The following is a 13,651-nucleotide window of genomic DNA, read 5'->3' on the forward strand; positions in this document are numbered from 1 at the left end:
TGACAGTACATATGCATAGGTAATTTTTTACAACATTATCCTTTGTACTTCCTTCTGTTCCGAATTTTTCCCCTCCTTCCCTCCACCCCCTCCCCTAGATGGCAGGCATTCAACAATGGGATTTTCAATGAAGATCTATACTAGTAGTAGGAATGGAATTGAAAAGGATTGAGTAAATAAAATAGAAATTGTATAGGCAGAATAGTCAGCACTAGGCAGTTGATTGTACTTGGGAAGTAAGGGAAAAGACAGAATCAAAAATGACTCAGAAATCTAAATTATTGAGAGAAAGCTCTTAACAAAAAAATAGCAAGTTAGGAGGAGGGGCAAATTTAGGAGTAGGAAAATGATGAGTTCAGTGATAACCAATGTATGAAAGGAAAACTTTTCCTTTTCTAAAATGCTGAGTAATTTCAACATTCAAAATAAAACAATTTTTTTCTAACAAAAGATGAATAATAAAAGAAGAGCCATAATTAGAGATGAGAGAATTGCCAAATTTAGAGCCCACTTGCAGATTGTGGGCCCTGAGTTTCAAAGTTACTCATTCTTTTAGTGAGCAGGTGTTCACTTCATGAAAACAAAATGTTAGTTGCCTTTTTTCCTTTTAAAAAATAGTATGAATAGAAGCTGAAGGCCATTAAGGTCTTTTGGATCACTAGCAACAGACTTTTGAGTAAAAGATTAAATGCTATTTGATTAGATAAGATTTTAGAACTTTAAAGCTAAAAGAGAATTTATAAATTGCTTATCTAATTCTTTCATTCTGAAGAAAGTTAGAGAGATTAGGAGTTATTTAATTACATAGCCAACAGTTACCATTATTAATGACTGGAATTCTAGGTTCCTCCAATCCCCTTTCTACATTGATCTTTCCTAATAATTTGGTGCTTGTATATTCTAGGAAGTTTTAGAATATGGCCAGTGCTAAAAAGAAAATCGTATTTTCGTGATGATTAAATGTTCTTGAGATGAAGATAACCACATTATTTATAATTGTAATTGCAATAATACACTTGCACAACATACAAAGCATTTGAAAACAGATTTTTAAAAATGTGTACTTTATATAGCTCCTATTTTACTGATACCTAAAACCAGAGCCCCAGAGATACCACAACATAAAACATATCCCCATCATCATCACATAACAGAGTACTTTATTGATTCAGTATCACAGTATTGAAGGGGGTGAGCACTGGCATCAAAATCAGAGAAAAAGTGATTCTAATATCAGTTCTGGCATTTACTAAGCTGGGACATATGGAGTATTTGAGAAGGACTAGAACCATTTAAGGCCCTCCTAAGAACCTGTTCAGGGCTGCTATTCACCACTGATGTCCACCTTTCACCCTGCTCTTACCTGTGACTCTAAGAAGTTGGATACATAGCATACTCCATTAAAATCTCCATGGAAAGAGGCTAAATCAGGTTGAGGGTAACCAATAGGCTTCATACTCCCTGGTGACTTAGGGGGATATCTGTTGTAAGGATCAAATAAAAATATTAAGATTTGCAAATCTTGAAACACTATATAAGTGCTAGCTTTTATTGTTTTTATTATCATAAGAATTCAAATTCACCCATACCTTCCATTATAGTAAACAGAAAAGGTTAGTATCTGAATCATGAATACTTTGAAACTCTTTGAACTCAGTATTCAATACAGTTCAATAGAAAAAAATGCATCTACATCCAGCCCTTTCTCCCTCCAGCAATGAAGCTTGGACAACAAGGGTAGGGAGAAAGTGTAAAAGTCATGGTTCCTTTCAGAAAGTGAATTGAGTAAAGAAGAGAGCAGCGAGGCTGGATTGGGATGGGCTGGACTGGCTTGTTTCCTTGCCCCTTTGGGGAATTGGATAGGGAGTGACAGTTAGGCTGCAGACTGGAGATGTACTCTTTAGAGGAAAAAATCATTTTCACCACTCATCATGACTTTTGAAAATAATTAACAAGTATTGAAGTACCACTGTACATACATTTCAAGCCCTTCACAATCTGATTCACACTCCCTTTGGTAGCCCTATTTCATAGCCTTCCTCTCTCATACACACTATTTCATTCTAATGGATCCATCTGCTGATTGTTGCCTACCTCCTATCTCCATATTTTTGTACTCCCTTGTTGCCCATGCTAGAATGAACTCCCTCCTCACCTGTGACTCCTATAATCTCTGGCTTTCTTCAAGGCTCAGGCTTATATATATATATATATATATATATATATATATATATATATATATATATATATATATATATATATATATATATATATATATATATATATATATATATATATATATATGTGTGTGTGTGTGTGTGTGTGTGTGTGTGTGTATGTGTGTGTGTGTTTTATCTTATATATGTTGAATCCACCCTATAGACTATAAACTCCTCAGGAGAAGGTACTGTGTGATTATTTTTGTTTAGCTTGTTTTTTTGTGTTTTTGTATCTCCAATATCTAGAACAGTGTCTGGTACATAGAAAGTGATAATTAAATGTTTCTTTTTTTAAATCCCTGAACTTTTCAAATAAAACATTAAATTAAGCCCCGCCTTCATTGTACCTACAAAATTAAAAATCCTGGTTTTAAGGATAATATTTTCTGTATCTCAAAATAATAATTGTGCTTTAAATTTGCACAATGTTTTACCATTGGAATAAGTGACATTCCCGAATTTGCATATCTACTAAGTTGCAGAACAGGGACTGGAACCCTCATTTTAAGATTCTCAGTTCAATGCTCTATGCAATATACCAGACTCTATTTTCCATATGGCTATTTTTGCATCTTGATAACACGATGTGCCAGCCAGAAAATAAAGTATATTGGAATTAATGAAATTTCTGACACATAAATCACATTATGCCATGTAGCATTATGTTTTATGGGCTTCCAACATAAAAACAGCATAGAATGAACAAAACCCATGAGAAGGATATGAAGAAATGCACCATTTCTGAGTAAACAAAGGAAGAAAATGACCTAATTTGAAGCAATAAAGTTAGATGCTAAGGTAACAACAAATTGTTGAGTTCCTACGTTCCTAAAATAAGTTGGTTGTTTTATGTTAGAATAAGTCAGATGTGAGTGCTTTGGAGAATATGCATTCATATTTCATTCAATAAAGTATCCATAACAATATTTTCCAAGGAGAAATAGTTCTGAATATTTGATGAGATTTCATGGAAAAATTGCAAGGTAAAAAAGCCCTTAATCACCAAATGCAAGACTTCTGAGACCATGAAATTACTGAGAGAAACAATTATGATTCTGGCTTGCTTCATACCCATGCTTGAATTGACCATTTTCTGAACAACACATTTACTTGAACCATGATAACAGCTGATCACTCAAGGGTAACCAAGTCACCCCTCAGTTAATCCTATTGTTAATTTAAGAAAACCAGCTTCAGATTTAACCTTGGGTAAATAGTGTCTTGTTCTTGCCAGCACTACACATACTTTATATTCTATATATTCCAAAAGTCTTAGCTCAGCTGTGACTTTAAAACTGTACTACACTTTTAGGACAACCTAAATTATAGGCATTTGTCTCCTTGTGTTAGCTCTCTAATTAGATTTCTTACAATAAAACATATTGATGCTTCCCCCACCTCATTTTAATATATTACTTTTCAATGTTTAATGAAAGAATGAATTTTGTCTGACATGTTTTCTCTCTAATTCCTTTGGTACCATATTTTCTTCCTGATACCTTTAGGTTACAGGGCATGGAGGTTCCTTTATGCTTATATCAATACAATGAGTTTTGCCTTCCTCCTATTTTTTCAAAATTATGCTTTCTGTACCAAACTTCTCATTTCTAAAAAAAAATATCCTTCATTTATCAAACTTCTGATTTTTCAGTGCTTTGACTTCAGCCTAATGAAATATATTGATAAAAGGGGAGGTAGGAATTAGATTGAATCTCAACTTTCAATTTTCTTTAAAAATCTTTTTTTTTCTTTAAAAAAATCAAAGATTTCCTAAGATGAAAAACCAACCCTTCCACACACACACACACAAAAGCAGTATCCTAATGTTTTTTTTTTTTCTTTTTCTGTTTTTCATGGATTTTTTAAAAAGAAAAAAAAAGTGTTCTTCTTTCTTTCATCCTTTCATCCTTTCGGAAATGTAGGGAATTATGTGTGTGGAATGTTCCATAAACTTGTCAGGTCTGGTTTGGGTAGGAATTGCTTATACTTAACCTTTATTTATTTTTCCTTTTTAAGAGATGAAAGTTCACTGGAACAGAGCAAGAATAGGGTAGGAAATGGGAAGTGTGCATATCCAGATATTACTATTAGGAGAGGGAAAAGATATCAATAAAATTCCAAATATACAAATAGTCCATATATTTCTTAACATGAAGTTTAGGATTATAACATAACGCTCCTTCATTCTACCCATGCAGAAACTAAGGCATATAAAGAAGTGACTTAGCAGCCACAAAACAAATAAATGATGAAATTGGGATATAGCTGAAGTGCTCATGGTCTGAATCTAGGTCTCTTTCTTATATTTCACATAGTTTTCACCAATTAATTAGATAATTATTAGGGACTCTTTAAGGCTTAAATCTTCTTTTTTATTAAGTTCCTATTTACATTACTGGGATTATGTCTAATATTGGGCAATATAAAATTACTCTAAAGGTTGTTTATGCAGTAGAAACAAAATTGAGTCAAATGTTCTATAATTAAATGGAAAAAACCTGGTTCCTTTTAAAAAAATGAACATATTAGAACTTATACTGACTTCCGGCCAAGATGGCGGCTAGGAGGCTCACACTGTTTGAGCTGCACATTTTCTCTCAGGACTTACTTCATGACAAGCCTCAGAATTAATGCTTGACCTGAAGGAAAACCCACAAATAATCACCAGCAGAAGACATCCTTGAAATTCGCAAGAAAAGGTCTGTGTTTGCTTGGGGAAGGGCTCAAACAGACTGGGCACAGTCTGAGGGCAGCAGCAAGAGTGAGGCAGGCAGCTCACACAGCTCAGACATGAGGAGGGAGGGCTGCAATCTCTTCCATTTCTGCAAAAAGACCTTTACCCCAGTGTGGTTGTTCCATCTTGGCAGCAAGCCAGAAGCAGCAGAGAAGGTGTAAACACTGGAGGTAAAGAATAAAACCCCAAAAAGCTAGCATCTCTCAGGACCGGCCACCCTCACCTCCACCCCCACCCAGAGTGACTCAGCACATTCTTAGAGCCTCAGAGCGCAGACACATCACAGCCATCTCTGTCCTGCTAGTGCCTCATTGCTGTCTCCCGCAGTCTGTACAGAATGCCCGGTAACACCATCCAGCCCCATCCCCTCCCCCCCTGCCCAGAAACAAACCAATTGTTTCTCTTGTCAATTTGTTTTCTTTGATTCCCTCTCTGACAAAATGAACAAAAAATTTAAAAGGGTTCTAACCATTGACAGCTTCTGTATGGAGAGAAAGCAGACTTCAAACACTGAGGAGACTAAAAGCAGACGGTCTCCAGAGGAATCCCCTAAGGGGGATATGAGCTGCTCCTCAATACACAAAACTCTCATAGAGGAAATCAAAAAGGCTCTCACAAGAGAGCTAGAAGAAAAATGGGAAAAGGAAAGGAAAGCTTGTCAAGAGAGTCTGGAGAACTCATCCAGAGTGGATAAAGAGATCAAATCATTGAGAAATAAAATTAGTGAGTTGGAAAAAGAAAACAGCTCTCTAAAAAAATAAAATTGATAAAATGGAAAAAAAATTCCATAGAAGATAAAAACTTAATGGGACAATTAGGAAAAAATATAAAAATATATAAAAAGAAAATACATCATTGAAAATTAGACTTGAACAAATAGAAATGAATGACTCAAGGAGAAACCAAGAAGTAGTCAAACAAAACCAGAAAAATTAAATAATTGAAAAGAATGTCAAGTACCTTATTGGAAAGACAACAGACCTGGAAAACAGATGCAGGAGAGACAATTTGAGAATAATAGGGACTCTCTGAAAAATGTGAGGAAAAAAAGGGCCTGGGCACTATTTTCCAGGAAATTATCAAAGACATTTTGGAAACAGAGGGTAAAATAGGCATTGAAAAAATTCATCGATCACTTACTGAAAGGGACCCTAAATTCAAAATGCCAAGAATTATAGTGGCCAAGTTCAAGAACCATCAGAAGAAAGAAAAAATATTGGAAGCTGCTAGAAAAAAGCAATTCAGATATGGAGGAGCCACAATCAGGATAACCCAGTATCTAGCAGCATACACATTAAAAGAACAAAAGGCCTGGAATATGATATTCCGAAAGGCTAAGGAACTTAGTATGCAGCCAAGAATAACTTATCCAGCAAAAATGAGCATCGTTTTCCAGGGAAGAAGATGGACATTTAACAAAATAAATGAATTCCATCTATTCTAGATGAAAAAACCAGATCTGCACAAAATGTTTGATCTTCAAATACAGAACTCAAGAGATTTCTAAAAAGGTAAAAATAAATATTGAGAACTATATTTCTGCCATAAAGATATGGAAAGAACACATTGTATAATTAGTCCTAGAAACTAGAGGTGGAAAGGAAATTATATCATAAAAAAGGGTAAAGTGGTGGTATTACATCTCATGAAGAGGCAAAGGTAACCTATTATATCTGAGAGAAAGAAAGGAGGGGGATGAACATAGTGTGTATCAATAGACATATTTTATTTTAGGTGAAACTTCTTCCACTTCATTGAAAAGTGGGAGGGAAGGAGTAAGCTAAGGGGAAGGGAATACAGAAACTGTGAGGAAAAGGGGTAAAATAGGGGGATGAACTTTAACGTGGGGGAGGGATACTAAAAAGGGAGGGCTGTGAAAAGCAAGCAGTGCTCACAAGTTTAATACTGGGGAGGGGGGGTAAGAGGGAAGGAAAGGAGAAAAGCATAAGCAGGGGTTAACAGGATGGCAAGCAATATAGAATTAGTCATTCTAACCATAAATGTGAATGGGGCAAACTCCCTCATAAAGAGGAAGCAGTTAGAAGACTGGATTAAAAGCCAGACTCCTACTATATGTTGTTTACAGGAAACACACTGAAACAGGGTGATACATTCAGAATAAAAGTCATTGATCAAAACATTTGTAAAACTCCTCCTTTGTATCTACCTTTATTTTTTCTTGCTCACTCTTTTAGAAATCTGTGGGAGGTAGCAAGTATTTATACCTCAAAGGTAGGTTTTATTTTCATAAAACAAAACTTTTTGGACATCCCATCTTGGTAGCTCATTCTCTTCCTGGGTGTATATATATATATATATATATATATATATATATATATATATATATACATATATATATATATATATATATATATATATATATATATATATATGAAGGGGTGAACTACCAAGATGGAGTGTTTCTGGGTTTATTTTAAGTAGTTCAATCTTTTCATATTGGAGTCTTAGAGTTTGCAATCCAGCCACTTTCTGGGATGTAGATAGAGTTCTGACCATCTGAATCCTAACACTGTATAAACTAATTCTGATATAGTGCAAAAAGAGGAGTATCAAAAATATTCTAAGCAATTATAGATCAATTGGAATTAGTAACTAATGTGACTGTATAATATGACTAAATTGGAGGACAGCACCCATTTGCATATTTAAGTGTTGTGCATATGTGCTTGTGAGAGATGATCTAATATAATGCACTGAAGGCCAGAATCAGAAAGATTTGAGATCAAATAGTGCTTCTGATATTGTGTGTACGAAAAAATCATTTTAGTATTCAATATGCCCAGGCAACTATCTAAGACTTTATGTTGCAGATGTACTCATATAATTAGATCTGCAAGTCACTTTAGCAGTCCAAACCCCTCATTCTATATATGAGTAAACTGAGAATCAGAGAGATTAGGTCATTTGCCCAGTCATTCAGGCAGCAAGTGTAGTGAATATTTGAAGCAAAGACCTTTAACTCCTGTTTCAGTGGAGACAATTTTCACAAATCCCCCACATTGATAAAATCACAGTTTTACACTAAAAACATAAAAATAAAATGTATGTTAAAATATCACTCTTGGAGCCTTGTTATTTTACACTCACACTTCATTGTGTGAAGGAGCATAGGAGATTAAGGAAGAAATGTAATTAGCGAGGAACCCTCAAAATACAGTATGAAGGTGACAGCTATTATCAAATCATGGGACACTGCCAGTATCCACTGACTCACCACTGAAGAAGAAAAATAAATGCTCTGCCTCTTGGCTCTGACTTTTGCAGGGCAAGCAAATGAATGTACACAATAATATCCTTTATAGATCCTTCCTAATCCTATGGGCACATATTGAAATTTCTGCAAAGCCGTTAAATGTGCTTTGAGGATTTTTTTTTTCAAATACCTGCAACATTAATCTAGAAAAACAGATGTCTGTCTGGCCAGGCAACAGAATATTTAATGAATACTCTAGTGGAGAAATTAGGGTTCAGTGACCTTCAGCAAACTTCAATGAAACTGATTATAAAATATAAATAGTTGACCCAAGCACTCAGAGATATAGTGTGTACAGAGCTAATTTGCTAACAGTCCATATGCTGACAAGGTGCTCTGTGTGTGTCAGTCATCCTGGCCACCAAGAGAAGGTCCTGATATCACAGGAGAACTGGTTCCTGGTTGAATTTGATTGGCTCACTCTGTGGCATTATTTGCAGAAAAGTAAATAATTTTAAAATCATTGCTTTAAAGATTTAACAGAGTTCAACCTGAGACACAAGTTCTATTGTTATATGGACTAGATGTGGTCCCAGGCACCCTTGATTGGACACATAAGCAGATTACTCCCCTGATACTGGGTGTTCTCATAAGACAAAGGCAGCACTTCTAGCACTGATTCTTCTTCTATATTCTACATAAAATAATCAGAAGCCTATCTCCCCATGTTTGACTGGAACCCAGTTAAAATGTGAGGGAAAGAAAAGTGGGGAGCGGGGGCACAAGAGATATCTAAATCATTAAGTTAGATAACATAAATGTTAGTCATATGTTTACAAAACTGGACTTAATGATGCCCTATGTAATAATGTCTCCTTTTTTTTCTTTTCTCAGACTATCTAAGATCTTATGCTAGAACCAATTACTTATAAAGAGGGTATGGCTTTATTTTTCCCCCAGAACAAAGTGAGGAGACATAAGAAATGGTGGTTCACCACTTTGTTTATATTAATTATATACAGACATTAGGAGCTGATAGCAAAAGATTGATTGTGATTGAGCCATAAATTTAGCACTGAGAACCATAATCCATTTAGCTGGACAGCTCTTTGATGAAATATATTTCTAAAGCATGGAGAGCAGGAAGAAGGTCTAAAGATAAGAAATGATAAATGTCTCCTGGATCCAGCTACAGGGAGGCAAGGCTTGGTATCAACTGGTGACTCGCTCAGAAGCAAATTTGCCTTCATGCTACGATATGCATCATGCAAAGTCTGACAAGTTTGAGGCCTATTTTTTCATTCAAGTCTTTTATGTATAGCAAATAGACTTAAGAGATTCTCAACTATCTGGAACATAATGAGGTTTTTTTATCCACTCCATGTGCTATCTATCCACCTGTTTCTCATCCATTCCCTATGAATGGAGCCACTGTACATTTTGAAGGCTATTCAGATAATCAGGGTGAGTCTGTTCAGTTATAGCCAAGAGGCCTAAGGATTCCTTTTGCTTTCTGGGAAATGTGACAGCCAGAGTACTCTCTGAGATCATATTTAGACTGAATTTAGACCATAACACATATTCATGTAATCTCCCATTTAGGCCCCTTTCTCTCTAGTACATACACAACTATAACTTGAATACAGATTCTTATTATCTTTTGTCAATACTATAAAAATAATTTCCTAATCTGTCTCTTCCTCAACTCTCTTCTTGTTCCATCCCTCAATCCATTTTCAATACAACTGCCAGAGTGGTTTTCCTAAAGTACCTACATGATAGTGTGACCTCCCTCTAAAACTCCTCTAATAAACTCTATTGCCTTCCTTATCCCCAAACAAACTCTAGTGAAACTTTTCCACCTATAAACCTCGGTAAACCCTGTATCTCACCCAATAAACTCTAAGGGTTCCCTATTCCCGACAATAAATTCTAGTGACATCCTATTACCTCTAGGATTAAACATAAATGCCTCTACTTAGCACTTAAAGTCTTTCATAATTTAGTCCCTTCTTCACTTTCTAGTCATCTTACACCTTACCTCTTACATTCTTTCTTCACTTTATGAATAGCCAGTTATACTGGTCTACCTAATATGCTACTTCATCTTGTGATTCCATTATTTTGCAATGGCTGTCCCTCCTGAATACAATATCCTACCTCCTTATCTCTACTTCCTACTTTCTATGAAGTCCTTCAAGATTTGTATCTAATTTTATCTTCTACAAGAAACCTTTTTTTTTTTTTTTTTTCTGGTTCCTCTCCCACTAGTGCCTTCCCCAGTTCAAAAGTTGTTGGGAATAGAGGCAGGTCTGTTTCCTTATCTGAAAAATAAGAGTTGTAATAGAACTGATGCTGTTCTAATGGCAGTGCAGAGAGGTGTAGGAATCCCCTTTTGGTCAGAGGCACAGGTTCAATGTGAAAAGAATTCATGAACCTGAAATATTAGTGACAAAAAAGGAAGTTTTATTGGCACTGACAAGTCATCTTTGCTAGGAAGATTGATTTCCTCAAAGGCAAGGTCCTGGCAGAGAAATAACAAGAGGTTTTTGCTTATAAAGTCTCTTCACAGTGAGCAGGAGTCCTAGTAGGCAGCTGTGCCCAAGAGGAGAGGTTCCTTGGAAAAACATATTACTTCAGGCTTCTGCAAAAAAATATGGAGTTTAGACTTGTCCTTTAGAAGTCTGGGACTAAGATTCCCAGTTGTAAAGAAAGCCAATGCTTCTAGGCTTAGACACTTAAGAGTTTCAAGCTACTCAATATCAGACCCAGATCTCCCAAAATCATTTTGAAGGCTTCCTGAATGGGGCTCTGGTTTCCCAACACATCAAGTGGTGGTGGTGGTGGTGAGGTTGATTTGCCTTAGAAAGGCCCAGCCTGGAAAATATGCCTCCTTCTTCTAGACCATCTGGAGTCTGGGAGGCCAAGAATCAAAGGGGACACAATTTCAGAGTTATTATTTTACAGATTAAAGGGGACACAGTTTCACCTCCATCAGTACCTACCTCCCAGGTTATTGTAAAAAACAAATGAGATTTTTTTTGGTTAAAAAAAAAGTGTTTGGTACATGGTAGACACTGCATAAATATCTTTCCTTTCCTCCTTCCTCCTATATAATAATTTTGCCTATCATATATTCCATATTAGAGTGTGAACTTGAAGCAGATTGTGGTCCCTTTAAGAAACTGTAGTTCCTATTGATCTGTGATCCTTTTCAGATACTCAGCCCCTCCTGGCAGAGGCATATCCTCCCCAGACACGTTATCTTTAGCAACCCTTTGAATTCCAATAGGAGATCCGGGCTTGTCCTAGCCCCCATTGGTTCTGACTTGCTTGGGCTGCCTGGTCCCCAACTTCTATCAACGAGGGTCTTTTCCAGATGGACATTGGCAGCTCCCTTTGCTGTCAGGACTTTTTGTCCACGGAGAACTGCATTCTCAGTACAAAACTCCATTTTCCATAATCTGCCACTATAGAAGTCCGTCTCTGGGTAAACTGATTTCTATCTAACAATAAACTTTCATTTTGCAACTAATATTCAGGAATGAGTGAATTCTTTCACTCCTAAAACCTGCAGCTGATTTAAAGGGGTTTCTTAATAACTCTCTTATAGCTACTAACCTCTAGACCACTCAAACAGCATCAAACTCATTAGAGATAATTGTTTTTGCTTTTCTTTATATTCCTAGTGCTCATAAAGTACAAAGTCTGGTGCTTAATATGCTTATTGAGCAACCACTACTAGTTGAGTGACAAACCAGCCATTAAGATTTACAAAATATTTTCTTTCAATAACACTGTTAGGTAAGTGACACAAATATTACCTTCATTTCATAAAGGAGGAAACAAAGGCTTAGGAAGATGGAGTATGTAGCCCAGGTAAAATTTTAACAAGAATTTGAGGCAAAATTTAAACCTAAGCCTTGCTTACTCTTAGTCTAGCCTTCTGTCGATTACACCAGGACAAAATAGATGCTTCTAGTTTCCTAGAAAATTATATAACTTTAGGAAATCTACCAAGCTTTTTAAAAAATGTGACTACAGTTGGGGAAATGTGATGATTTCCACTGAATCAAGTTCAGGTTCTCAGAGTAAGAAAAAGAAAAAGGAGAAAGGATGTCTCACAAATCACAGGATATCAGTTAAAGGAGTGCAAAGCATAAACTGCAAAACACAAGATTAAATAGAACAGAAGTCCCCCTACTCCTTGACCATTTCTCGCATTATTTGGGGGAGTCCAGGTTTATACAATAAATGGGGAAATATATCCTAGAAACAAAAGAACAAATTGCCTTTAAAAGAAGTACTTAAATGCTAATTAAGAGATGGTAGGAAACTGGAGGGGATTGTTTATTCAAGACAATGGAACACCTGCAGCTTTTTAGCTGTAGCTCAACTTATTATTGTAAAGTTTCAAGTCATAATTAGGGCATAGATTAAGGCCATATTCCCATGAGAGGGTCTTCACTCAGTTCATATCACACACGAGGAAGTTTCTTGAGAATAGAGCAGGAAAAAGATTAAGTGAAAGAGAAGATTTAAACATCCCTGGTGACTCTAATTCTGCCTATTTGCTCCTGAGGGAAATGAAGTAGGAACAGGCTAGTGAGAAAAGGGAGGGAAATGGAAGTAAAGTGATAGATTTTTCCTATTCAAACAATTGTTTTTCAGTGAATCCACAAGAATTTAATTGAAGGCTTTCAACAAGCCCTATACCATGTTAGGCGCAGGGGAAACAAGAGAAGTGGTAGAAAAGGTTTCTAATCTAATCTAGTAGCTAGATAGGCAAGCAAAAATAATATACTAAAGCACTTGAACAATGGTTCTTACCTTTGTTTTATTATGAATGCTTTTGTCTGTCTTGTGAAATTTGGAATTTCTTATCACAATGTTGCTTCTAAATGTATAAAATGAACCACTTAGGAATTACAAAGGAAATCAATTTTATTGACATAAAAGGATGTGCAATTATCCATGTCTATAAATCTATGTCTACATCTGCGTCTTGGATCATTTTGTATATGCATACGTATCCATATACACATTTAAAAGTACATACACCCCCACTTCCAAATCCTGCTTTAAAGAATCCTTCATCTCCTTGGAATTAGCACTACCAACAGTAGTGCAGATCATAGCCCCTCCATGGCTTCTCATACTGTACTGGGGATGTCCTCCCATAAATTGTCTTTAGAGAATCTACCCCAATGTGCCAGAATATTTCTTCTGGGTCTTTAACATTCTATGAGCACTAGTGTAGGCCATCCATCTACTCTTCCCCACCCAGGATGCTCTTGTAAATTATCATAAGGAAATAGAGTCTCCATGGAATTTGAGAGATTTCTCTCGCTTCTATAAATTATATACTCGAAGTCCAAGTGACTGACCTAGGATCTTCTACCCAGCTTCTCCATGCCATAGTTCTTAATCAAGCTGAGACTAGACAAGGCGTCTATTGTTGGGCAACACTCAATTCAATACAAG

This window comes from Sminthopsis crassicaudata, chromosome 3 (genome assembly GCF_048593235.1).
Source record: "Sminthopsis crassicaudata isolate SCR6 chromosome 3, ASM4859323v1, whole genome shotgun sequence".
In the NCBI taxonomy this organism is placed as follows: Eukaryota; Metazoa; Chordata; class Mammalia; order Dasyuromorphia; family Dasyuridae; genus Sminthopsis; species Sminthopsis crassicaudata.